Genomic DNA, 25,750 nt, shown 5'->3' on the forward strand with positions numbered 1-25,750 from the left:
CAGAATGTCCATCCCCTCTCCCCACTTGATGGTACCATGCTTCACCTCCAGTGACAGCGGCCCCACTGCCACACACCCGGGTCCAGAGACCTCGGGGGACTCTTCCATCCAGGGAAGCAAGCCAGGATGCTGGCCATCCCGAGAGTTCCAATCTGAAGGTCCAGGAGTGTTGAACCAGAGGTCCCCCCAGGGGTGGGGATGGATTGAGAACCAGGTGCGGAGCCCCAAAGACGACAGGAACACTGGCACGTGCACACGTCACCTGGCCAACACTGCGAAGGCGGGCCAACAGAACACGAGGCCCGGGACGCCTGGAGACGACAGCACGTGAAGACCGAGGCTGGGCTGTGCTTCCTGGAGTCCTACCATATGACGCCTACACACACGACCCAGAAAAAGAAAGAAAAAAGGCAAATTCCAGAAAGATGAGGCAGCCACAAAATGAAGATTGAGAACGGCATGAATGATGTGAGATGGAATTCCCTCCTGAGTCACTGGAAGGCACAGGAACCCAACTCCAGGCTGAGGGAGGCCACTCTTGCCACGTGAATCGGCCCCTTGTTCTCTGCTGGGGAGAAAGTTAAACCAGGAAGAAGCTGGGTGTGGAATGTGCACCCTCCTCTCCTCTTCCTCCCTTCCCTCAGCCGCTGCCCCTTCCCCATCCCAGCCCCACCACTGCTTCCCTCCTTGCCGCCACCACAGATCTCTGGCTGGGACCCCACATCCACCATCCCTAGAAGGGTAACCAAGAAAACAGGGTCCTTGAAAATGGCGAGGACTTTGTTGGAAAATACAAAGATTCCCCATTTCTCTTTCTGCAGCCCAGTCTTACTGACCCAGATCTGGTCATCTGAGCCTCCATGTAATAACCCGACTCCATCCACAATGCGGTCTGCATTGTCTGTAGGTTTTTTCCTGCTCACCAGCCCTGCCTGCCCCATGCCCCTTCTCCCTGATGGCCACCAGGCCCATGTCCACCCGGCAAACCAATGCAGTGGGGTGTAGCTTCCTGTCTCCATCACACCCACCCCGACAGAGCAGTTGACCTCTGGGGTCCCTTCAGGACAACGGGACTGTCAATGTAGCAGGCTAGTGTCAATTCGTCAGGTGGGAAGATCCAGCCTCCCTTAGGGCCCCTCTGCCATCTGGGACCAGAGGCCTGGCATCTCGCGTGATAGGTCATGATGTTTCTGGGGTAGGGAGCAGGCAGCCTGGGAAACGAGGTCGGGAGTCACAGGGAAGCTCAGAATCCCAGCTCCGGCCTTGCGAGCCAGAAGCCTGACACTGTTCTGATTCTCTGTTTTCACACCAGTGAGATGAGAGTCACACAGCACTGACCTCTTGGGGTTGCTGGAAGCTTTATTTAAGTCTTGGAGCATAAAAGCCATTCAATGAAGGGTAATTAATATACAAGCACCGTGCCACCAACGTCCATATATCCACACCCTCTTCGATCCTGCGCCCAAGCCCTTGCCATTGCACAGAATGGACAGAAATAAGACTCAAACATTAGACCATGGACGCATCATGAGAACGCAGGCTTCTCCGGGCAGCCAAAGCTTCCCCTTACCTGCTGATGCCCCTCTCATCCCAACACCTGGAACACAGGACATCAGGAGTGTCCCTAAGCCATGTCTCACCCTTTCGTCACACCAAAGGGGGACAGCCTGCCCTGCCCAAGCCTAAATTTCCCATTTACCTTTGCTGCTATGGAAACATTATCTGTCCTCAGGAAAATCCAAGAAGCCAGTGCTCTCTGAATCCAAAATGCAGTGTCAACTGAGAACCTCAAAGCCAGTGGGAGGTGTTTCTTTCGGTGCTACCTGGAGAGCTAATGAAGTCCCGGGAAGGGCTTCATTCAGTCTGCAGACAGCAGCCAGCCAGTTTCTTCCTATCTCACTCTGGCTCTCGAGGCTTTTTGCAAGAACCCCGATAACACATGGTCGGTCCACAAAGGCAGCACAGGAAAGGTGCTTGCCAGGCAGGGAAGAAGAAAGGACCCGGCGTATCCCAAGAGCTGCCGTAAACTGACTGAGTGAGTGACTGTCAGCCAGTTCCTGACTGGCTCTGAGCCCCCGTGGTGTCACCTGGAAAGACCATGGTGCCCAATGGCACCCACGCTTCATCCAACACTTGGTAGGTGTTGGGTGCCATGCTGAAGGCTTCATGTAGCATCTCATTTAAACCAGAAGACTGACTTAAGGCAGCTGAGATTACTATAACAATATGCTGCAGTCAGGGGCTTCAACCACCGACCGTTACTTCTCAGGGTTCTGGAGGCTAGAGTGCCAGCAGATTCTGTCCTTGGTGACGGCTGTCTTCTTGGCTGGTGGATAGCCACCTTCTCGCTGCTCATGGGCCTCCCCTTGGTGTGAAAGCATAAAAAGAGAGACAGAGATCTGTCTTCCTCTTTTCAAAGACACTGGTCCCATTGCAGGTGGGGAGGTGGGGGGCACCCTCATGACCTCCTGTAAGCTGGATCACCTCCCAAAGGCCCCACTCTGAATGCCATCCTTGAGGCTTAGGGCTTCAACATAAAAATGCGGGAAGACACAAACATTCGCCTCAACAGAAGAGCTATGGTGACCCCATTTTACAGATTTGAAAACAGAGGTCAAGGGAAGTTAAGTAACTTGCCCAAGGTCATCCATCCAACAAACGAAAGGGCCAAGACTAGCACCAGGCACCCTGAAGCTACTGCACTCTGTGACCCCAGAGACTTAGACCACGGTGTCAGGTAACCCAGCACTTCCACTCCTCACAGCAACAGCCTCCCGGTGCTGCTACAGTGACTGAATAATGTGAAGCCATGAAAGCCACCCAACGGAAGCAAACACGTACTCAACGAACCCACAGGGCCTGGACTTCTCAGCACAGGGCCCTGCACGTACTGGGTGTGTGACAAAGATGAATCGAATGAGAAGAACTTACAGGGCTGTTAGGAAGGGCCACCCCTCCAGACCCTTAAAAATATGCACACTGGACGCGTTCTTTTCTCCGGATGTGTCTCCCCCTGGCCCTCACCCCCGGGCACCGCATCGTGGTCTGCACCCCATCCCCAGCAGAGACAGTGATGCCTGCAGGTGGGCGGCGTGGGCAGCCAACCACACAGCAGGAGAGGGAGGGCACGGTAACCCCTCAGGTCCCACGTGCCGCAGGGATAGCAGGGTGCCATCAAGTGCTGGGAGGCGGGGCTCCCAGTGCTGACTGCAGGAACACCCCGGAACAGCCAGGGTGCGGGGTCACCCGAGTCCTAGCAGGGGGTGCTCCCAGTGGAGCCTCGCGAGCACTGCCCTTCTCTATATTCTATATTTTCCCCAAAGACCTTTATTAGTTTTACTATCAGAGAAAAGGTTTAAGAAGAAAATGGGCTATCTCACAGCATACACATTATTTTCGCCATTCTAAATCCTAATTTTCCATTTCTAATCATTCAAAAAAGGGGAGGGAAAAAAGCCTCAAACCTTGTGTCTGATCCTCCCTCGCCCTCTTGTTTCTCTCAGCATTTCCACGGCACGGATCTTCCTTCCGACACTCTCTTCCCCGCATGGTCCACAAACGCCCCTGCTGCAGCCTGGCCTCCTGTTCTCCTCTACTGCTTCTGAGATACAGGCTTTGCTGGAAACCCCATTCCTGGCTGAGACTGGCTCCTGCGACGGTCACGGGGATACCCATGTCCCCCACGGTGGGGACCCGCCTGCTCGGACATGGCCTCAGCCAGCCCCCCAGGAGCCAGCCTTGTGATACCCAGCCTGGCCCTGCCACCCCTGGGTTTCACCGCACTGTCAGTGCCTTTTTCTACACCAGCCCCATCTCTGTTTTTCTCTCCACTGACCTCGCTTTGGCAGAGGGCAGCCGTGGCAGGGTTTCCTCTATAACCTGACCCTGGTCCTGCCCTCCATGCCAATCTCATCTCCTTCCAGAATTCACCCCATTCAACAAGTAATGAGCTGATGCTCATACCATGCACGGCCGACCGGACACAGAGATGTAGAGCAGGGGCGAGCATCCCTCAAAGAGCTCTCCAGCTCACAGAGAGACACCTCCCAGCCCCCAGCAAGTGGAGGATCCCAGCCGGACGGCAGCAGGGCTTCCCCTGATGAGACAGAAAGCATGCATTCCTGTGCATCAAGCCCCTGGGGACACCCACACGTGCACTGGGAGGTATGTGCAAAGAAGGGTCCCCCAGCACTGTTGACAGTAGCAAAAACCTGTTAACGACCCAAAATCCACCAGGAGGAGCCTGTAGGAGCAAGCAGCAGCAGCAGCTGCAAACAGAACAGAGTGAACAGAGCAGAGTGCCGCAATCACGTGCCCACACGAGGCCACCACACAGCAGTCTGCAAAGACGAGAACAGGTGCCAGAAAAGGTCTCTAGACAGATCTGTAAGAAAAGGGTGAGCCACGATGGACCACACCCCACCTTCAGAAGAGTGGTACTTCTGGGAAGGGAAGGAACTGGAAGGAGAGAAGAGAGCCCACAGGCTTCCACTGTATCTCTAAATTGTTCTTATTTCTTCAGAAACAATGATCCGAAGCACACAGGCCCCCTCATTTAACCCCAGTTCATCCTGAGGTAGGAATGGAGGAGTCTGTTAAATGACCCTCTACAGCTTCTTGCTTTGTGTCTCAGATGGGGACGGCATGCAAAGGACAACACCCCACACCGAGCAGATTCTAGCCTGGCAAGTCAGTCTGAATGATGTGAGAAGCAGAGGACAGCAGAGCCGGCGGCCCTCAGAGTGTGTCCAGCATCCTGGCACGGCTTCTGAGGGATGCGGGGCCATCCACGTCCCAGACACACCTCTCGGGCTGCCTGGTCTTAACCTTGAGGAATGTGCTGGAACCCGCCACCTGTGCTGCCTCTAGACTCCACTGTCAAGAGATCAGGCTCAGCCATCACACAGTCCAACAACAGCCACATGGGCCGGCTCTCAGGCACTTTAGGGAACTCATTTGGTCCTTTCAACAAGCAGATGAGGGACAAGAGCCACAGACCACCACCACATTGAAGGACTAGGAGTTAGAGCCTCAGAGAAGTCCCAGGAACCACCTGAGATGACTCAACAAGTGGAAACAGGCCAGTCACAAAAGGAATCCAACTGGCAAATCTGACTTCAGTTCAGGTTCAGAGGCTGGGACTCATAACCGGTCAGGCTTTACATCTCAGGTCTTGTAATTTTCACAAGAACCAGCTACAGGTAGGAGGAAACTAAGGTCCACAAAGACCAAGTGTCCCACCCAAGGTCACACAGCCAGGAAGCCCCAAGACATACATGGTCCTTGACTTTCTAACATTTCCTGGGCAACCTCTTTAGAGCATTTCTCCATCAGGAAAATTCTTTTTATGATGAGCATCATCACATTCTCTGAAAATGCAGCAGAGTTTCCAGGGCTCCTGGGTGAGTGGAAAGCTGGGAGCTTGTTCTGGTTGATGTTTATTTGTTGACGTAGCCTGCTAAACCCTGTCCCTGCTTCTGAGGGACTCAGAAAGCTCACCAGAGCAGCTGCTCTGGTTGGAGCCAGATAAGCCTCCATGGGGGAGGGAAGGGTCAGGGCAGTTCCTAGTAATCAGGTAGAGCTGACCCCCTCTCCCCAGAAGCCCCACCCTGTGGGGAGTCATAGATGGCGGCAGATAGGGCAGACACATAGATGATAGGGAAAGACCCCCACCCCCAGCCACTGTCCTGCAAAACCAGGCAATTTGAGCAGACAAAGGAAGGGGATAAAGCCTCCCCACCCCTCACCTACCAAGAGGAAATAACCCACTTCCCGGAGAGCAGCCAGGGCAGACGGGAGCAGATGCCACGCAGCACCTGGCAGGTCTGTGCCCGCCACCCTGAGTCGCGGGGCCCGCAGACACAGATGGGGCTAGGCACAGACCAGCCCCAGCCACTGTGGCCCTTCAATGACAGCAATTTCCCTGCCCAGTTCTGGGCTCCAAAGCCTTTTCCCTGAAGTTTCCATTAGCCGGAAATGGAGAATGCATCTGGAAACCGAATCAGGCGACGAGAACCCACCCCCTTCATCCAGTTAGTCCTGACTGAATACAACTCTTGGGTCCTGAAGTCAGAATCATGGAGAAAGTTTCTTTCTTTCTTTCTTTGTTTCTTTTTTTAAAGGCACCTGAGTCAGGGCGCCTGGGTTGCTGAGGCGGTTAAGCATCTGCCTTTGGCTCAGGTCATGATCTTGGGGTCCTGGGATCGAGTCCTCATCGGTTCCTTCCTCGGCGGGGAGCCTGCTTCTCTCTCTGCCTCTGCTTGCCTCTCCCCCTTCTTGTGCTCTCTCCCTCTGTCAAATACATAAATAAAATTCTTAAAAAATAAATAAATAAAGGCATCTGGGTCTTTCAAATTTCTCACACAGGCCCTTAGTCCCTCCTCCCACCTTTATAGCTGAGAATTATCCCCTCAACTTTTTTCAAATATGCTCTCCTTCTCCCATGATGGCCTGTCTTGCCCACACTGGTGGCTCCAATGCCCTTCTCAGGTTAACCAGGCATCACAGGAAAGAGACTCATAGTCAACCACCCTGGCCCAAACTCCCTGTGGCCAAGGCCACAGTCGTGCCCCATCACGCGAGAGCTGTTTTATGGAGCTGCTACAATCTTTTGATTGCCTCCAAACTTGCTCAGGGATAACAGGGTGTTGGAGAAAGTGTGGGAGGTCAAGCAGAGACCCTTCTGGAATCCGCTCCCTTCATTAACTTCGGAATTCCTCAGGCCACTGTTTTCTCAAGCCTTCTTACCCCGAACACTCACCAGGGAGACGGAGCTGAAATCCTCACATCCACAGGCTCAGCTTAAAAAGCCAGGACCTGGTTTCCTGGGATAAGGGACAGGTGAGGCCAGCAGCCACCAGGCCCCCACAGGGAGGAACTAACATTTAGAGAGGAATCACTAGCTGACCACACTGAGTTAAGAACTAGAGACTCAGCAGTGCCATGGTTCCCACTTTGCAGATAAAGAAAGTGAGGTTCAGAGAGGTTTAAGAACCAGAGCTAGTTCACACAGCTATGGAACGGCAAAGCTTCAAAAACCTGGTTGTGTTTTGCTCTAAAGACCACATGCTTCCAGTAACTGCAGGTATCACTCTAAGAGCGCAGCAATCCCATCTGACACCCCCCCCCCTCATCCTGGAGCCCCCACTGTGAGGGAGGCTGCTCAGTAGCTACTGCCTGGAGCTCAGGCAGGCCACTGACATTAGCATTAAGGCTTGTGTGTAGTTCAGGAACTGGAGATTGCAAAGGACACCAAAAAAAGATCTAAGCTGACCTCCCTGCAGCACTGCTGAGATGACCCCTTGCTAATGCAGTCCCCCTGCCAAAATGCATGCACCTTTAGGATCCATTAGGGGTCAACATCAGAGGCGGAGACACAGCAAGGCCTCAATCAATGTTTGCCAAATACATGGTAAAAGAACTAGCAATATCAAGTTCTTCTGCATTTTCCATACAACCCCAACAAAATCACCGTCCCTACACTAACAAGTTTCCTATAAAGACCACCTCCTGGGGCTCAGCCAGTAGCGCGTGCCATCTCGACTTGATGTTGTAAACCCAACACGTTGGGTGTAGAGATTACTTAAAAATAAAATACTTAATACTTAAAAAATACTTAAAAATAAAATCTAAAAAAAAAGACTTAAAAAATACTTAATACTTAAAAATACTTAAAAAAAAAAAAAGACTACATCTTGTAACAAATTTTTCTCAATGTTTATAACCCAGAAGTTGTTCTTTTTCAACAGCAGACAGGTTTCCTTCATTTAGACCAAAGTGCAAACTACAGCCTACGGGCCTACGGCCAGTTCTTATAAATAAAGTTTTATTGGAACGCAGCCATGCCAGTTCATTTACCTACTGGCTATGCCTGCTTTCCAGACGCAGAGGCAGAACTGACTAATGGTGACAGAACTGTGTGTCCTAAAAAGCCAAAAACATTTACTACCTAGCCCTTTACAGAAAAGTCTGCCAACCCTTGACATACGCAAACAAATATAACGTATCCAGTGTGTTGGGCTAACTAGAAAGAGCAGAATTTCATGTTAAATTTTAGTAACTCGCTCATCCTCAATGCTCTTTATTTCTGTATGCCTACAAGTTCTGATCTTCTAATTCCATTTCAACACTTTATTTAAAAATAGCTGGTATTCTCTGAGTGCTTACTACATGTCAGGCCCCGAATTAAGCCCTTAAATATGTTCTCTTATGTAATCCTCACAAGGAACCCATGGGCTAGGTAACATTATCCCCTATTTACCAAGGAGAAATGAGTGAAAAAGAATGAGTGAATGAGTCACCACTTGACTTCATAGGCGGAATATTTACTATTTCATAATTCAACCTCAGACAGTGATCGAGGAGGTGACTGGAAAACTTTGGGTGCTCAATTAATACAATGCGTTGCCCGTGCCATGATCAGGGGCCGCCGTCAATTCGAGCAGAATTACAGGATCATAAAGTGTCATAAATTCTTCATAAAGAATCGTTCTGGATTCTGTTTTCCTACCTAGCTTCGGACTGAGCTGTGTAGTCCCTTCACCGTGCATCCTCTGTGTCTCAGGAGGATTGCGGTGAACGAGGGCGCAGACGTGTTCCAACACGAAGCAGGGTGCAGGGGCAGAGGTCCAGGGCAGAGAGACACGTTCTCTGGGAACGTGGCCAGAGCCGTGCAGCCGAAGGAGCACAAACAGCAGAGGGGACTGCCCTCCAGTTGGGCCCTCTTCAGGAGGGCTGTGTTTACTTACTGTGGTCACCTCAATATCTTTGCAAAATTGGCTTTTTTCTTTTATTAACTCAAATATCTAAGTCCTAAGCCATGATAGCTGCAAAAACAACCGGTCTCCTGTGTTGTGATCTTTTCCTAATTCAAGAGAAGGTAAATATAAAACTTTTTTTTTTTTTTTAAGTCAGCCTGTCCCTCAATAACCTCCAGGGACCTTGCACACCTCCCCGCACACTGAGAGCCAGTGTTCCAGCGGGCAAAGGGAGGCTGGAGGCTAACAGACTGGAGAGCAGGCACCAGCTTCTCAGCTCTCTCCAGACAGAATTGGTAAGGTGGGAAGCTCTCTGGATCTCTCTGAACCTCAGTTTCTTCATATAGAAAAGGGGCACCACACCCATCTCGCTGGATTGGAAGGTTAAGCAGGCACATTTCCAGACATTAATAAGCACCAGCCACGAAGCGGTCCCATGGCTGTTCATTGAGAAGCCTGGGCTCCAGACCCAGCCTGGAGAATGAATCGCAGCCCTTCCCTCAGCCTAGCCCATGTAGACCCCAGGGGACCCGGGCTCCCCTGTTGGTAGGTCTAGGGTAATAAGCCATCTCTAGAAACGCTGGCTTGGGGTGTCTGTGTCGGTGGGACGGCAGCACTGCACCCCGAGCCCCAGGATGACTGTATGTACTGTCCACCACCACGGGTTCCCGTGAAAATAAACAAACAAACAGAGGGTCAGGCCTGCGCTAGCAGAGTCTGGGGTGACAGAGCTCAACAAGACACAGGCTCCTCCAAGCAGATAAAGATGGGCTTGTGAGATAAGGAGATGAGGCCAAGCTCTCTTGCTCCACACAGAAATGCAAGCTGCCCATGCGGCCGCAAAGGGGGACATGGAGGGGCTGCCGCGGACGCAGGAAATAGCACCAGTGGCACCAGCAGTGGTACCAGCACCAGGACCAGGACCAGCAGGACCAGCAGCCCTGTCCACCATCTAACTGATAAGTCCAAGGAACACTGGGTCTAGCCTGCCCAGCAACAGCAGTTTGCACCTGCCATCCCAGACCAAGTGTTAGCACACAGCTTTCACTCGCAAGTGTCCAGACTTAGAAAGCAGGCGGTTTCCCTACCAGTCAGGGATATGAAGGCCCAGATTAGAGAGGTAACCTGCCCGAGATCACACCGTCGTCACCAGGGACCAAGAAGGAAGCAGAAATGGGTCCCTCAGCTCCAGGCTGGGAGGCCTTGTGGCTTTGGCTTCCAAGAGAACTGTTCAAATCCTGCCCTGCTCAGGGAGACCTGCTCTGCCTTTCTGTGCTCCAGCTACATCAAGAGGAAAACATCAGACTAACCATGCTTACCCCACAGGTGTGTTCTGGCTTTGGAATGGAATAGTGTCGGCCACATGTGTGGCTGAAGAAATGGTGGTCATTTCTCTGTCACTGTCCATAGGGTACAAGCCTGCAGGTGTGGGGCAGGGACTCGGCAGCCAGAAAGGAGGGACCCAGCAGAGTCTTATTCCTGACCAGGACCATTCTGTGTCTTCTGATGCAGAGCCCACCCTTGTCCTCCCGGGAGGAGCAGGAGATAACCCAGACCACCACAATGGGTTTGTTCTGGGGAGCAACCGATAAAAAGGGAAGCGGGGTTCTGGGTCATGTGATAAGTGGGGGCACAGCTGCCACCGCGGGAGGGAAAGGGAAAAGAGCGGGGAGGGGGGTGCAAGAGGCCTGGGGCAGTGCTGTGCCTCGGTGTTCCCAACTCACTCTTCCAGCTGAGGCCCTCAGGTCCCCAGGACGGGCCCGATCACCCCTGCAAGCCCAGCCAAGGCTCCCCGTCCTCAGAGTGCTCCCAGACCTTCACCAGCCCCCTCAGAGGAGTCCCCTCCCCATCGTGTTTGGCCATGGTACGGTGGGCAGCACACCCATCACAGGGGGCTGCAAATCCCCACCTACCCAGGGGCACAGGCTCCACCTCACACAGGAGTGAGTTCTTCCTGAAAGTCTGTCTCTCCCGGAGGACAAAGAGGGTACCCAGTGCTGAGGAGCCCAGGAGCATTCCTCAGCAGGCAGTGCTACACACACACACACACACACACACAAGCACGCACGCACAAGCACACACATGCCCTTCTAAAGACCTCAAAGGAATAGCCTTCACTCTTCCGCTGAACTGGCGTGATTCAGCATAAAGCATCAGGCAGCTCCTGGCTTCCTGCTCAGTGTTCTCTTGGATAAGGAACGTTGGGTGCGTTACGCAGCCCCACCAAACCTCCCAGCTCTCAGCTGTGCAGTGCGCACACCACTGCCCCCCAGCAGGACCGCTGGCTGAAGAAGTTACACAGATGCTCAAAAAGAGAGTGCTTCCCTTCTGTCTGACCTTTTCAGGAACACTGAAATAAAACCACTGAGAGTCACCCTGTGATCTGATCAAGCAAGATACAATAAATAAATAAATAACATGCCTCCAGGGCAAGACAACCCATTTCCTGACCTCAGAGAGGCGGCTTTCCAGGGTGGGGGAGAAAGACACGCAATCAGGCAACCTGTGTAAGTGAACACCACATCACATCTAGGCACTCTGATTTAGAACTCTGGGGAGGGACCAGAGGGACAGTATTTCCACCAGGAGATTGGGGAAAGCCTCACTTCGAAGTACCACTGGGCAGGAGTGGAACTGCGAACTCAGTCAGAATCAAACCCCAGGCCCCACTTCACTGTGGTCTTGGCAGCCACCTGCCAGGTGGTCCCAGGTGACCTGTACCGAGACATGGGTAGTTTGAGCTGCCATTGTCCTATGGGGAGCCCAGTGCTAAGGCAACATCTCTCTGTCACCAACGTCATAGCTGCCAAGGTGGGACAGGGGTGGTGGGGGTGGGGAGCCAGTCGTTCTGCTTGCCAACCGCAGAACTGGCACGGGCCCTTGTGGCCACATTCAAGTCTGGCTGCCCCTTCCCTCACGCGGACACAAGGCTCCTTTCCCTTGCCTGCTACTGCCTTGCCACTCGGCCCTCCCAAGGGCTCCAGGGCCTGTGATCTGTGATCAACCGTCCATGCCAACCAGCCATACCCAGTGTGAAGTCCAGCACATCGCACCTGACTCCCGTTCACAGCCCACACAATACCCACCCACTCCAGAAGCCCTCCCCCGAGCCACAGTGACCCTACCACGTGCGAGGATCTGCTGTGTGCCAAACACAAGCATCTTTTCCGTGATCCTTGATACCAGCCCTGCAAAGAATGATGACACACCACCTCTACTGAAGAAAGGGAGAGACACGCAGCAGTCACCTGGCCTCAGGCACACGGCAGGTACAGGGCAGAGTACCCAACCCAGGCCTTCTGGCTCCACGGGCAGCCTGACAACTCTCAACAGTGTGTTCCTCGCTCTGACCAGAGAGCCACGCACACTTTCCCTATTTATTCTCAGTATCTTCATTCACTCACCATCTTGCTTCCACGCCCTTTCTGCAGCAGGAGGCCTTCAAGGCACTTGTGGTCTGGTGCCCGGAGACAGGCCCATGAGCGCGGCCATCAGGGAAGGCTGACAGGCGTGACAACGCACATCAGCACAGGGAACTGGGGTGGCTCCTGGAAAGCTCCTTTCAGTTTCCTGCTGTCTCTCCACGTACCCAGCATCCAGCAGACACCCGGAGGGAGGTCAGTAACTGCCATGTCCCCCTGAGAACCAGCTCCGTCACTGTGACTTCTCTCGCCCCAGCCAGGCCAGTGTCCCTGAAAGCCCAGGTGGGCACCTGACAGAACACGCAGGAGAAGGAGGAGGAGATGGGCCTTATGTTACCCAGGTGCCCTCAGTGAGGCTGGCAGCGACCCAACCCAACAGTCATACAGACATAGGGCAGAGATCTCAGGCATCACAGGAAGCCATGGTCCTCTGTCCCCCAAGGTGTCCAGGTGCAGGGATCTGCCAGGCACTCGGCCATGGCCTTCCTGAAAACTGCCATTAACATCCAAACGTGTGCCAGGTGCGTGTGATTCCAGACCATGCTTCCTCCGCCGTCATTCCCCGGGCAGCTGAATGTCACTGTAAATCCATACGGCTCAGGAAATTCCTAAACACAGCTTCAAGCAACTGACAAGGCACAGTCATCGTAAGGGGCAACTTTTTCATTCCTTTCTGGTCCAAAGATCAAGCCTGGGGATGGAAGAAGAAAATCAGTCTTGTTACAATCATGGACCCAGAGCAGCAGTCGTGTGATTCTTCCTTCCTTATATTTGACCATAACAGACTTAGAGAGGAACTCACTAAAAATAATGTCCTGCAGCTCTGATACCCAAACAGAGGTGTGGCAGGAAATCGGGGAGCCTTCAGGGGAGAGTCACTTTGCACAAGCACCAAAGACCTCTCAGATCCGGAACTTTCTACAGCTTGAGGTCTGTCCGTTGTAAAGATGAGGAGAAAAGGTTCAAGAAGGGGTAAGTGGCTAGCTTAGGGAGTCAGCCTGACACACAGCCCTGAGCTCCTCCGCAGGGCTGAGAGGTCCTGGCAGTGAGCTGAGGGGGTTTGGGGTCAGCTGGTAGGAAGTAGTTCTTCGTTTTGTTTCTTTTTAAAGACAACCACAAAGTTCTGGCATCTCTCCAGGCCTCATCCTGCACAGCGAGGGCAGGGCAGACACCCAGAGGGTGTTCCCCAGGGCAGGGTCTAGGGCCTTCTCCTTTTTATATTCATGTCTGCAGCCATCATGGAGCACCTGCTAGGTACCCGGGACTGTTCGAGGCATGCAGGGACCCTTCTGCCTCCCCAGCGCGGCGTCCTTCAATTATTCTCCAGATTAACCGAGGAAACACACGGGTGCACGATGCAGAGGGCCCTAGGCTCAACAGTCACCAGCCACCCAAAGATAACAACAGCTGCCTTCTGTGGACAGCCTATCGCTCACCCTGCTGAAAGCTCCGGCCCACCACCTGATACAATCCCCCAACCACCCTGGGACTCCTGCCTCTATGTTCCAGCTAAGGAAGCAGAGGCACAGACAATTACCTTGCTTCTAAGAGTGGAGCCGGTGTGCCCCCCAGTCCTGGGGGACCAGTGAGGATGCCTCCCTCGAGCGACTGTAGCTAAAACTACCACCAGGCATTTCAGGGGCATAACAATCCTCATCTAATCCTCCAGCAACCTCACAGGTTACAGACCATCCCTACCCAGTTTGAGAGATGAGAAACCAGAGGCCCAGAAGGGTTAGGCAAATTGCCCAAGTCACACAGCTGGACAAATCATACGTCAGGGATTGGGAGTCAGGCAGCCTGGCTCCAAAGCCCATGAGCTTGGCCATGACAGCGATGGTCATCACAAGCAACTGGCTTGTTCCTGCGGTAACTTCAAACACTCAGCAGCACAGCACAACACGAATTCACCATCGTACACTTTTGGAGGTCAGAAGCCCAACACAGGTCTCGTCAAGGTAAAAGCAAGGGGGTGGGCAGAGCTGTTTCTTCTGGAGGCTCAGTCTCCTTGCCTTGTCCACCTTCCAGAGGTGGCTCTTGGGTGCCTCAGCTTACAGCTCCCTTCCTCCCTCTTCAAACACAGCAACATGGCATCTCTCTGACCCTGCTTCCCCCAGTGTACCTCCTTCTCTGACTCTTCAGCTTCCCTCCTCCACTTTCAAGGACCCCTAGGATTACACTAGGCCCACACAGATGACCCAAGATAACCCTCCAGCTCACAGTCCTGAGCTTCAAACTTATCTACACAGTCCTCCCTCCTGACATGTAAGGCAACATATTCACAGGGTCGCGGGGACCAGGGTGTGGACATCTCTTGGAAGACCATTATCCATAAGTGTTCTTCAATGGCGGGGGGGGGGGGGGGTCACACGTGAGCTCCCTTGGTCCCACTGAAACCCCCCCTGACATAACTTTTAGAACTAAGAGAAAGGTGGGTTCAAAAGGAAGTTTAAGTATCCAAACGTCAGCCTCCATGAGAGAAATACAAGGTAGTGGTTAAAACATCAACGTTTGTGGTCAAACTAAGACAGCCCCTAGCTATGTTACTCAGAAAAAATGGCTGTAGCCCTTAGTTTTCTTATCTGTAAGGTGGGGACAAATCACACCTACCTACTTCTTAGAACTAGGTGGCTAGCGAGAAGTCATCGTCATAAAGCCCTCAGCATGTGGTTGGGCACATATCAGGAGCACAGTTAGCCATTGTTTCATGATCTAAATGGATGAGGCCTCCTGCAAGTCAAGAGGACCTCACACTCCTCAGCTCTGACAGCAACCAGCACTGAGAGCTGGAGGCCCACGCAGCAGCCAGGAGCGGCAGGGCACCAGCATGTCGGGCCCAGACTCTTGTGGAAGGGCAGTGACTTGCAGTACCAGCCCCAGTCAACGGCTGGGGGAGAGGGGGAGGGACACGGTCTGTTAAATATCGACAGAGGCCTACTGGAGCCACGTCTGTTTTGTTGGGTCAGGTACCTTAAAGCTCTGTCACGTGGTGAAGAATTATTACACGGTCTGCTGGGTATCCCTGCAGCCAAGCAGCAGACCACCCCCCCGCAGGAGGCTCCCCCCTCTTGGGGAGCATTTTCACTTCCTCTGCTATGTTGATTCCTTTCTAGGCATTTGCTTTCCCTAACAGATTGGCCAAAATAAAAAAGATGGTCAGTACCCAGGACCGGCTTCTTAGTTGGCACTGCAATTCTCACACAAGCTCTCGGACAGACGATGGGAAGAAACACCCGTGACCACACTGGGAAACTGTTGGACATCATCCACTAAAACTGAACGGACATGCACCCAGTTCCACGCCTACATATAAGTTCACAGAAATGTGCACCCGTTCACTGAAAGGTATGTCTTGGAATATTCATGGCAGCACCATTCATAACAACCCAACACGGCAAACTACTCAAAAGCCCATCAACAGAAGAGACTTCAGAAACACACACGTGGAGGCGCCTGGGTGGATTAGTCAGCTGAGCACCCGACTCTGGGTTTTAGCTCAGGTCACGATCTCGGGGTCCTGGGACTGAGCCTCATATCAGGCTCCCCGCTCAGCAGGGAGTCTGCTTGTCTCCCTCTCCTCTCTGCTCGCTCCGTCTTTCTCTCTCAAATAAATAAATAATTCTTTTTTTAAGACTTTATTTATTTGAGAGAGAGAACGAGAGAGACAGAAAAAGAGGGAGTGCACAAATAGGTGAAGGGTCCAAGGGAGAAGCAGGCTCCCCGCTGAGCAGGGAGCCCCATGTAGGGCTTGATCCCAGGACTCCGGGATCATGACCTGAGCTGAAGGTGCCTAATGGGCTGAGCCACCTAGGCACGCGAAATAAATAATCTTCAATAAATAAATAAATAAATAAAATGAAAGTAAACACATAAGCAGGTTAAATGAACCTGGGCTGTGAGAAGTCAGGACAAGGTGATCCTGAGTGAGGTGGAAGGGGGTGTTAGTGACTGGAAGGTGTCAGGTGTGGCTCCTGATATGCTCGGACCTTCCATTCACACAGGTGCTGGCTACACACCCACACACGGTTTGTGAACACTTATCAAGCCGTCCACATACTTAGGGCATACGGGCTTTCTGGTGCACGTCACACCTCAGTGAAAAGTTGGTTAACGTTTTTTTAATCTGTCCTGTGAAAGGACGCTTCTGGCCTGCTGCAGACTCAGGGACAATCCTCAAGGCCTGGGAATCGGCACCTGCCAGCTTTCCCTGCCCCTCCGTAGGTTCACGGCCCGCTGCCTTCCAGCTGACCCTGCCCCCAGAGGGCAGGGAGGGGAACACTCTGCAAATAAACGTGTTCTGGGCTGGTGGCGCGGGATCTGGCTTGGAACTGCCCCACAGGAAAACACAGCCTCCAGCCCCAGTCTCTCAGCTGAGCCTCTCTCCCTCTGACTCCTGGGCTGTCTGGCCCAAATAGATCATTTCAGTTTTGACCCTCCCTAGTTCCACCAGCAGTGGGCATTTTGAAGAAAAACAGAGACAGGCCACCTCTATTTCCTGCCCTACACTTGAGACAGCACGTTTGTACACCAGCAACCCTTAAATACGGGATGCACGCAAGGACGCTCTGGGAACTAGAAGATTCCTGGCGTCCCGGGTTGGTCTAGAGCAGCAAACAGGGGTTCAGGGCATGGGCTGCACAAAGCCAGGTCAGCGAGCTCCTGGCACCCATGCGTGAGAGCAGCACGGTCTGCAGCGGGAGCCGGAGGGAGCATCTCCCAGGTGTGCCTGGCAGCGTGCTGTCCCTCTCTGCGACTCGTTGTCCCAGACTCCGTGGGTGTGTGCACACACACACGCTCTCTCTCTCTCTCTCTCACTTCTCTCTCTCTCCTCCCTCTCTGCTCTTGCAACAGCGATCAGTCCCGTTGTCCATTTCAGTGCGAGCGAGAGTCAGCAGATGGTGACTGCAGCAGCTGTGACGCTGGCCGCGGGGCACGGCACCAGCCATTGGGGAGGATGGAGCAGCTCCCGGGTGTGAGGGTGCGGCGGGCAAGCTCTCCCACTCCGAGAGCCCCCCACTCGCTCTCTCAGGTTCGGGAGGCAAGGTTTCCTTGGCCCTCGTGCCGCACAAGAGGGGTCTACTCCGTCTTTGTCTAACGAAGGGAGAGACGGCAGTTTCTCTGGCCATATTCACGTCCTTTCTCTGTGCGGCCCCGAGAGCGGGAGCCTGCCTCACCTGGGCAGATAAATCAAGGAGATCTGTTCCCAGAGAAAGTGGCAGCTGTCCTCCCGCTGACAGACTCTATTTTTGCTTCCTTTTAGTTTCCCCACCCCGTGTGTGCTGGGATGACACGGATCAGCTGCTTTGGAATTCCCAAGCGTTCCAGCACACGCTCCCCACTGCACTCACCCGATTCATCAATCAGGGGATGGGGGCTGTGGGGGGATGGGGTGGGGCTTGTGGGCAAAATAAACCGGGTGTGAATCGCGATGCCGTGGTCAGTCACTGGCTGTGGGCACACCCCTTAACCTCTTTGAACGTAAGATAAGGAACTGCAATGAGTGTCCTCTGGGGTTCACACGTGGATGAGAGACGATGAGGTACTCAGCACACGCACCTGCCCGCAGTGGGCTCGCGGCTCACCCAGAGCAGCAGCTTCACCCCTGACAGCCGCCCCCCCCCCCACCAGTACTGCTGCGGTTCCCACCAGCCAGGCATGACAGAGGCCAAGTGAGCCCAGTCCCGTTCACTAGTGTCAGCAAGAGTCTGATGATCCTCTGCTCCATGCAGACGCTGTGGGCTCACACAGGAGAGGAGAGGGAGCCCACACAGCACGAGCCCGTCTAGGACCAGGTACTGCGCTACCTACGGGAGCCCTGCTCACACACAGACCCCGCTTAGAGCCAGTCTTCAGAAACACTGGCATTCAGGTTCAGCCAGGCTCCAGAAGTCCCACACAGCACTCGGGTCCTTAACACACGCTCCGTAAGTACTGGCTAGAATAATGCTAGGGGCTGGAAATCATGTCACTCAAGAAAGACAGGATCCCTGCCTTCAGGCACCTTCCAGGCTGTACCAAGAGACCCGGAGAAGTGACCATGCAGACAATGTCTGTCCACCATTGAGCACACTGGGTGGTGTCCAGGCTGTGATGGTGGCGTGGCAGGAGCCAGGGCAGAGGAGAAGAGGCTGGAACATATGTGAGATGTCCCTGCACATCAGAGCATGAGAAATCTTCGATTCCCTCACTGAGTGACTTTCCCAGGGTCCCTCAGCTAGGACCTGTGCAATGTAGAATGAGAAGCCAATGTCAAATAAGAAGGTGAGCTGGTGACACAGCGTCTGGGAGAGGAGTGGCTCCTTAACCGGGAGGTGCAGGGTGCTGTCAGCAGAAGGCAGTGTGACCAGAGGTTTGCCAGGGCAGGTGAGAACCACATCTCCCGAGGGCTTGTTCAAAAGCACTGGCCATAGTAAGTCATGTCACCTCGACAACGCTGTAAGGTATGAACCCATTTTCTTTCTTTTCTTTTTTTTAAAGATTTTATTTATTTATTTGACAGACAGAGATCACAAGTAGTCAGAGAGGCAGGCGGGGGTTGGGGGGGAAGCAGGCTCCCCACTGAGCAGAAAGCCTGATGCAGGGCTCAATCCCAGGACCCCGGGATCATAACCTGAGCTGAAGGCAGAGTCTTTAACCCACTGAGCCACCCAGACGCCCCAGGTATTAACCCATTTTCAAATGAGGACGGGTGTCAGAGATGAGGCTGAGATATGAGCCCATGCCCTCTGCCTCCAGAGCTTTTCTGTTTAACCACTAGGCTGTCCTGCCAAAGAAGGGTTATGTGGTGGGAAAGACTGGGGGTAGGGTGACAGGATAAGAAGGTTCCAGAAGACAGAGACAGGGAAGCAGGAGCTAGATGCTGGAAAGGTCAACGAACAGTGACTCCCCAGGCATCAACAACACCCATGCCAGCATCTGACCAGAAAGACCCCCAACGGAGCGCCCTGTCAGTAGATTCCAGTTCTGGCTTTTCTTCTGGTAAGAAGGGCCTCACATCGCCCATGACACACACCTCTCCAGGTGGCTCCTCACCAGAGTGGGCGAGTGTCCAGCTGTGGCCCAGAGCCACAACATCATCCCCACCAGCCTCAGGACTGCCATGACAGGAGTGAGGAGGTAGTCTCCCCAAAAATCAACTGACCCCTGAGTACATCTCCCCACCTGCAGGTGAGAGGACAAACACTCCAGAAAAAACCTGTGAGCAGTGTCCGGGTGGGTATGGCGCTTCTCACAAACTGTCCTACAGACCTGCGAGGACGGAGGCCCCGAGAAGGTTCAGGGATCCCTGTCCTAAAAACAGGTTCCTGGGTTCCCTCACAATGACCTTCTGTGTCATTAGCTAGAACACACCAGAAAGGAATAACAATAGCAATTTTAAGAGAGAGAAAGAGAGGCAGATAGAGAGCAGGGAAGGGGAGGCTACACCGAGTGACAAACAGACCCAAAGCTTACTATGCAGCTGTGACACTTGGAGCTTCCCGAATCCCCATCCATATCTGTCAAACGGGTCCTGCCTCACAAAGGGGGGAGGGAATCAGAGATGGCCTGTGTAGAGCCCTTTCACGCAGTAGGTCCTCAATGAAAGAAAGCTTCCGCCTACTCAGCTCCCTTCCACCTCCCACTACAGCGTAAAAGTGATTCAGATACTGAAATGGGCTGAGAAAAATCACAAACACTTTCCTTCCACAAATGAGAGACCTTTAAGGTTTGGGAATATTTTTTCCCCCACTTCTTTCGTTTGCCTTCCCTCACAAAATCCCTCTGGGAAAGGTCTGCAAAGACTCAAACACCCATCAGATCCCCATGAACAAAGGGGGCAAAGTCCCCTGGAGCAGAGCCACCAAACAGTGACTAACGGAGGCAGCAGGACCCGCCCTTGAGGACTCAGGGTACAGATGTTCTAAGGCGTGCATGTTCTCCAAGAAAGGAACTTTGTAGGAGACTCAAGATCTCACCTGTGCCCCTGCCTGCAAAGAGCTTCCCATCTCATTGGAGAAAAGGGTCATTGAGAAACCGTCCGCTTAAGGACTACACAAACAAATTGTAGCCCACGTACCCTGGGACCTCAGGGAGCTCCACACGGGACTGCCGCTGTTTCCGTGACGATCACATGGGCCCTGAGAGGTATGTCAGTTGGCAAGAAGGAAAAAGATGCTCAGGGTAGGAGCAAGGGCTAATGCTCGAGTTAAGGAGGAAATGAGAAACAGCATTTACTAACAGCCAATCACAGAACAGATCCCTTGTAATTTCGCCATTTAAAACCCATTAACGATCACAACCTGAGGGACAGGACTCCCATCCCAAAATGACAGAAACAGCAGCATAGGGGAGCAAGCCCCTTGCTCAGTGTCACACAGCTAGCAAGGGAAGGAACAGAGCCCAGAGCCATGGGCTGCACGCATCCCTCGGCTCCATCCCTGCTCCAAGCTCCTACCTCTCTTTATCATCTGGATCCCATTCTGGGGCCATACGCTCAATTCCTCAACACAGAGCTTCCCACCAGGTGCCCCTGCTGTCCCTGCCCTTTCCCACACCCCACAGCTCACACATCCCTTAATCACCACCTTTGTTCCAACTCCTCTTTAAAACCTGGATTAGCTGGGCTTCCGTGGAGGTCACGCTGTGACTCTGGAATGCACTTCTGACTTTCACAGAAACCGGTCTTACTTCAAGCCACACAGGCACATGTCCCTAAGTAAACCAGGGCCATCTGCCTTGCCCCCAGGATGCGGATGAAACCCAAAGTGGACGGTGTGGGGCAGGAAGAAGAGACCACAGAACAGAGACCCAACAGGCTGGGCGCGAGGCACAGGGAGCCCACGCTGCAGTGCAGTACGCCAGACACGCCAGGCGGGAAAGGGCTGTATCCATCCGCCCATCTGCCAGCAAGCCCCATGCCGAAGCTCAGAGGCTCCCGCTCTCACCCACTCCGTCCCCCCACTCAGACGGCGCACCCTGCCAGGTCCCATCTTACCAGCATTAGGGGGTCAGGAGCCACAGAGCCTCTGGGCCACGGGAACACTGTCTAGAGAAAGACAGCAGAAGAAGGGAGGGAGGAGAGAAAAGGGAACAAAGGCAATCAGTAAGCAGCAGAAAGGAAAATTTACCAAAAACGCGTCAGAAGAGCGGTCCAGAAAAGAAGCCTAACAGGGAACTCAAGAGTCCAGGGCTCTGTGGGACCCGGCGATGTTCCAGCATTCATGGTGGTGGTGGTGGTGGTGGTGGGGTGTGTGTGTGTGTGTGTCAGAGAGAGAGAGAAAGTGAGAGAGAGTGAATCACTCAGACCTACCGAGTGCCTGCAGGGCGGGAGGCGCACAGAAGGTTTCTCTGGGCTGGGGGCTCACAGCTGAGCGGCCCTCACAATCACCTAGGGGCTTGTTCCAGTACCCCTGAGGTCCATGCACAGCACGGCTGGTCAGTAGGCCTGGGCTGGGGTTGACTCCACAGGCCCCCACAAGTGGTAGGGACACAGGGGTGCGGAAGAACTCACTGGACAAAGTCTGCTCCAGGAGTGAGCCTGCGGCCTGAGATGAGTGTGGGCACCTGCTGCTAGGCGGGAGGCGGGGCTGAGGCCTGCCCTCACTGGCACCTTCCGTGCCGGCCTGTGCACGGCTCCTGACATCCAGGGTCTCATGCTATCCCCACCCACCCTTGGAAGTTGTCCTGGGCTGCATTTTTGGCAGACAAGCAGCTAGGGCCGACCAGGGTGGCCTGTCAGAGGTCACCGAACCAGGACCAGCAGAATCTGGAACTTCCTTTTGTTGCAGAGAAGAAGAAAACAGAAAAGGAATACATACAAGCTAAATTCTGAGAATATAGGGAGGTTTAGAGGAGACGAGGAAAGGAACAGAGTCCTGAGCGCTCATTACTTGCCATCTGCGGTCACACCTCTTACGATCCTTCAGATGGGCTCCAGAGAGCCTGTGGCCTCCGTGGCCTGCCTGGCTGCCACCACCGTCACGCCGGGGTAGAAACAGATTCGGAGAAACAGTTTCAGAGAAACAGGGACCACGAGTGACTTTCCACGGTCATGTGGCCAACTGACCAAAGACTCGACCGGAACCCGGTCCCCCGACTTCACAGTTACCACAGAGTGCTCGGCAGGCTCGGCACAGCTCAGCGCCCCTGCTGCCCCTCCTGCAAGTGCACAGGCACCCGGAGGGTCATGGCCAAAGAGATGGTGCAGGGGAGAGCACTGCTGCGCCTGGACACACACAGGAAGCAGAGGACCTTCCTCTCAGGAGGAACAGGACCGCCAGACACGTCTAATCATGTCATTCCCCTGTCTCAGACCTGCAGGATTAGCCAACAGCTTCACAGTCAGGGCCAAGGTGATGCCCACAGCTACCAGTATGGAGCACCTTGTAGGACAGAGACAGCATGTGTCTTGATTGCTCAGTGCCCCAACAGGTAGAAATCAGTCCCTTCCCGGCATATAGGTGACAAAAACCACAATACCAGTAACACAGGGGTAACAACAACAAATGGGACTAAGACCCCACAGTCCGAGCTCTGAAGCTTTCAGCCTCAGCTTCAGTCCCCTCTGCACTCTGGCCACACTGGACATGCCGCTGGCTGACCACCCTCTGGGTCTCTGCTCCCGCTGTCCCTCCAACTGTTCAACTTCTACTCATCCTGCAAAGCCCTTTCCCCACCTCCATGCAGCCTTCCCAATTTTTTCATCATCCTTCCTTGGCTCACAGCTGAACCCACTGCTGCCCCTCCCCCAGGGCTCCCAGAGCACAGTCACAGACACCATATGAATTTTAAGTTCCAAGCCTGTCCTCTCCTCTGGCCGATGGCTCTGCCTGGGAACCCAATAATCGGCTCTGGGATGTTCTGAAAGCATGCAGGCCTTACTCTCTCCATAACCCCAGCCCCACACTGAACTGCCAACGTTGGTATGTAGCCTTGACCTTCCTCCATTACAATCTGTGAGGGAGCAGCCCAAGGACAGCAACTCTATCATCCTTAAATTCTCTACTTCCCAGGACCTAACACTGCAGCAAGCAGATGCCCAACGAGGGTTCACCCTGGATATTCGTTTACTGCGTTAGTTACACGGTTTGGCCAGAATGATGGAGACTGTTTCTAATGGAGAGATGGCAAAAAGATTCCAAAAGAAAAGCGGATGATCCCGAACTACCAATTCCCAGACGGAGTGGAGGAGAGAGATGCACAGAAGATTCTGGAAGGGAAATATCCTCTTTGGAAACCCAGGCTCTGTTTGCATTCTGCCTCCATTATTCACTGTGTACCCCAGGAGGCTTACTTAGCATTTTGATGGTCTCCCTTCCTCCTCAGAAATTAACAACTGTCCTTACTTCACAGGACTGCTGGGGGAATAAAATGAGAAAATCCATGCAAAGCGCACAGCGATCCCTCACACACAGAAAGCACTCAATAAATATAAGCTAATATTACTATCCATCCCCACCCACTCCTGGCAGCTCAATACGTGAACATTAACCACCATCATTTCTTAGCAGTCAAGAATGCAGCGGAATGATAAACATATTCCCTATGCTTCCAGAAATTAAAAGGGGTCTCCTTTCTATTCATTTTCCAAATTAGTTAAGGATGAGAAAGTGTCATCCTTCAGCTAATTCAGCGTGCCAAGCACAGTCAGGTCCTGCAGGTAAATGAATGGAAGGGAAACACGGTATGCATCATGGGCATTTCAAGAGCCTGCAAGGAGGAACATGTATTCCATCTGAACTTGCCTGACTTTCTCTAGAACCCGTGGGAGGACACACCCAAGGCCAGAGGCAGGCCCAGGTCTTGGGACACCGCAGACACTCCTGGCTGGATGCCTGCCGCTCCATGTCCTTGCCTAGCCTGGGCAGGAGAGCTGGAGCTACCCAACACCGGCTAGCGGAGAGAGCAAGAGCTGGGGCGGACACGGCAAGCAGCTCACTCTCAGGCAGCCGGCAACAGAACGGAGAACGAATGCATAGGGCTTTTCTAGACACTCTGCTCTCCAGAATCTGCATTCCTAGAAGACCAGAAGCAAAGGGGTGGGAATGGGGACAAAGAATATCACTGAACCCACATCAGACCAATGATAGCCCTGGACGTAATTTCACCAAACACCTCGGCAAACTCTCCTGATGGCACTCGGGGCAGGGAGGGCCGTGGAAGAGGACTTCTCCCTCATGTGAGGCCTTTAGAAACTGAAGAGTCAAGGAGAGGCTTCCAAGCCAGGATTTTCTGACTCCTTGCATTAACATTCACTGCCAAAGGATAGCGACGACAAAGGTCACTTCCTACTTTTAAATTTCTGTAGTGGTTGAGGTTATTTTTCAATAAGCGTATATTTTTAATACGATCAAGAGAAAATATGGATTTTTTAAAAAATATTTTATTTATTTATTTGACAGACAGAGATCACAAGTAGGCAGAGAGGCAGGCAGAGAGAGAAGGGGAAGCAGGCTCCCCGCCGAGCAGAGAGCCCAACCGGGGCTAGATCCCAGGACCCTGGGATCATGACCTGAGCCGAAGGCAGATGCTTTAACCCACTGAGCTACCCAGGCGCCCCAAAACTATGGATGTTTTGCTTGGTTTTGCTCTTGATCACCATCTGGCACTAGAATTTGTGGCTGTCCTACTCGGGTGCCAGACCAGGTCCCGGCTGTAGGTATAAATGTATCAAAAAGCCATATCCTAATCTATTCTTTGCATGAAAGATACCCTGCCCACACTGAGGGGCAGTCCCACACCACACCTGATTCTAACAGACTCCTGCCTAGGGACAGATAAGTGTCAGGGACCCTGGGCACCAGGAGTCCTGCACAGCTGGTTGTAAACCCCAAGCTACAGTGTGAAGCAGCAGGCAGCCTGGGCACCGCTTACACGAATCTACCTGCTCCCACCCCCCATGAACTCGAGCCAGGGCTGAGAAGGGACAAGTGCACAGGGACAAGGGAGAATGCGCATTCTGCCCCAGCCCTGGGAAAGGGTCATGGAACCAAAATAACCTCTCTGAGGCCCAATTTCCTAAGCTGTGAAACAGGGTTATTGTGCAGATGGCAAAGGCTAAAATTCCTCAAAACTCTTCCACCCCCATGATTTGCATGACCAAACACGGAGGTGGTGTGACACTGGGGGGTGGGGTGGAAGGGTTCCCGTTCCTCCTGAAAGTTTATTTCATTATACCACGTTTCATATCACTGCTCCCAACCCCCTTAGGTCTGCCATTCCTGGGAACATTCCTGGGCATCCAATCCACAGAAGCTTGTCTGGCGCTCACACTAGGCTACAATGTCGATGCGTGTCAATTTCCAACACACACCTCCTGGGGTGCCCTGGCCCAGCCCCCTTCCAGCAATAACCATTCCTCTGCATGTCATACTCCTGCTTTCTCTCCTGCCTTTTCTTCCTTGTGGAGAGGGTCGACAGAGCAGGGTTACTCAACCCGCCTACATGGGGATGTGAGATGAATCTAAGAGAACAGGAAAGATTTCAGCTTCACCCTGTGGGCTTCCCGCCCTTCCAGGCCACTGGATGGAGGAAGAGGTCTGGGGGGGAGATGTGACATGGCCATTACAGGGTTAACAGGAAATGGGGGCACAT

The 25,750-nt window shown here is 53.2% G+C and overlaps 1 long non-coding RNA gene across 4 annotated transcripts in view; it reads right to left on the bottom strand.

Annotated features, from left to right (window-relative positions):
- Positions 1–25,750, bottom strand: part of LOC308341058 — a 216,668-nt gene that overhangs the window by 135,095 nt on the left and 55,823 nt on the right. For 3 of the 4 annotated variants that reach the window (XR_013966672.1, XR_013966674.1, XR_013966675.1), the window contains exon 2: positions 12,161–12,869. The exons of the other annotated variant lie outside the window; for it this stretch is intronic. This is a non-coding gene — a long non-coding RNA (uncharacterized lncRNA). The remainder of the gene's footprint in view (positions 1–12,160; positions 12,870–25,750) is intronic. 4 annotated transcript variants of the gene reach the window in all.

Source organism: Martes martes (assembly GCF_963455335.1).
Source record: "Martes martes genome assembly, chromosome: 4".
Lineage (NCBI taxonomy): Eukaryota > Metazoa > Chordata > Mammalia > Carnivora > Mustelidae > Martes > Martes martes.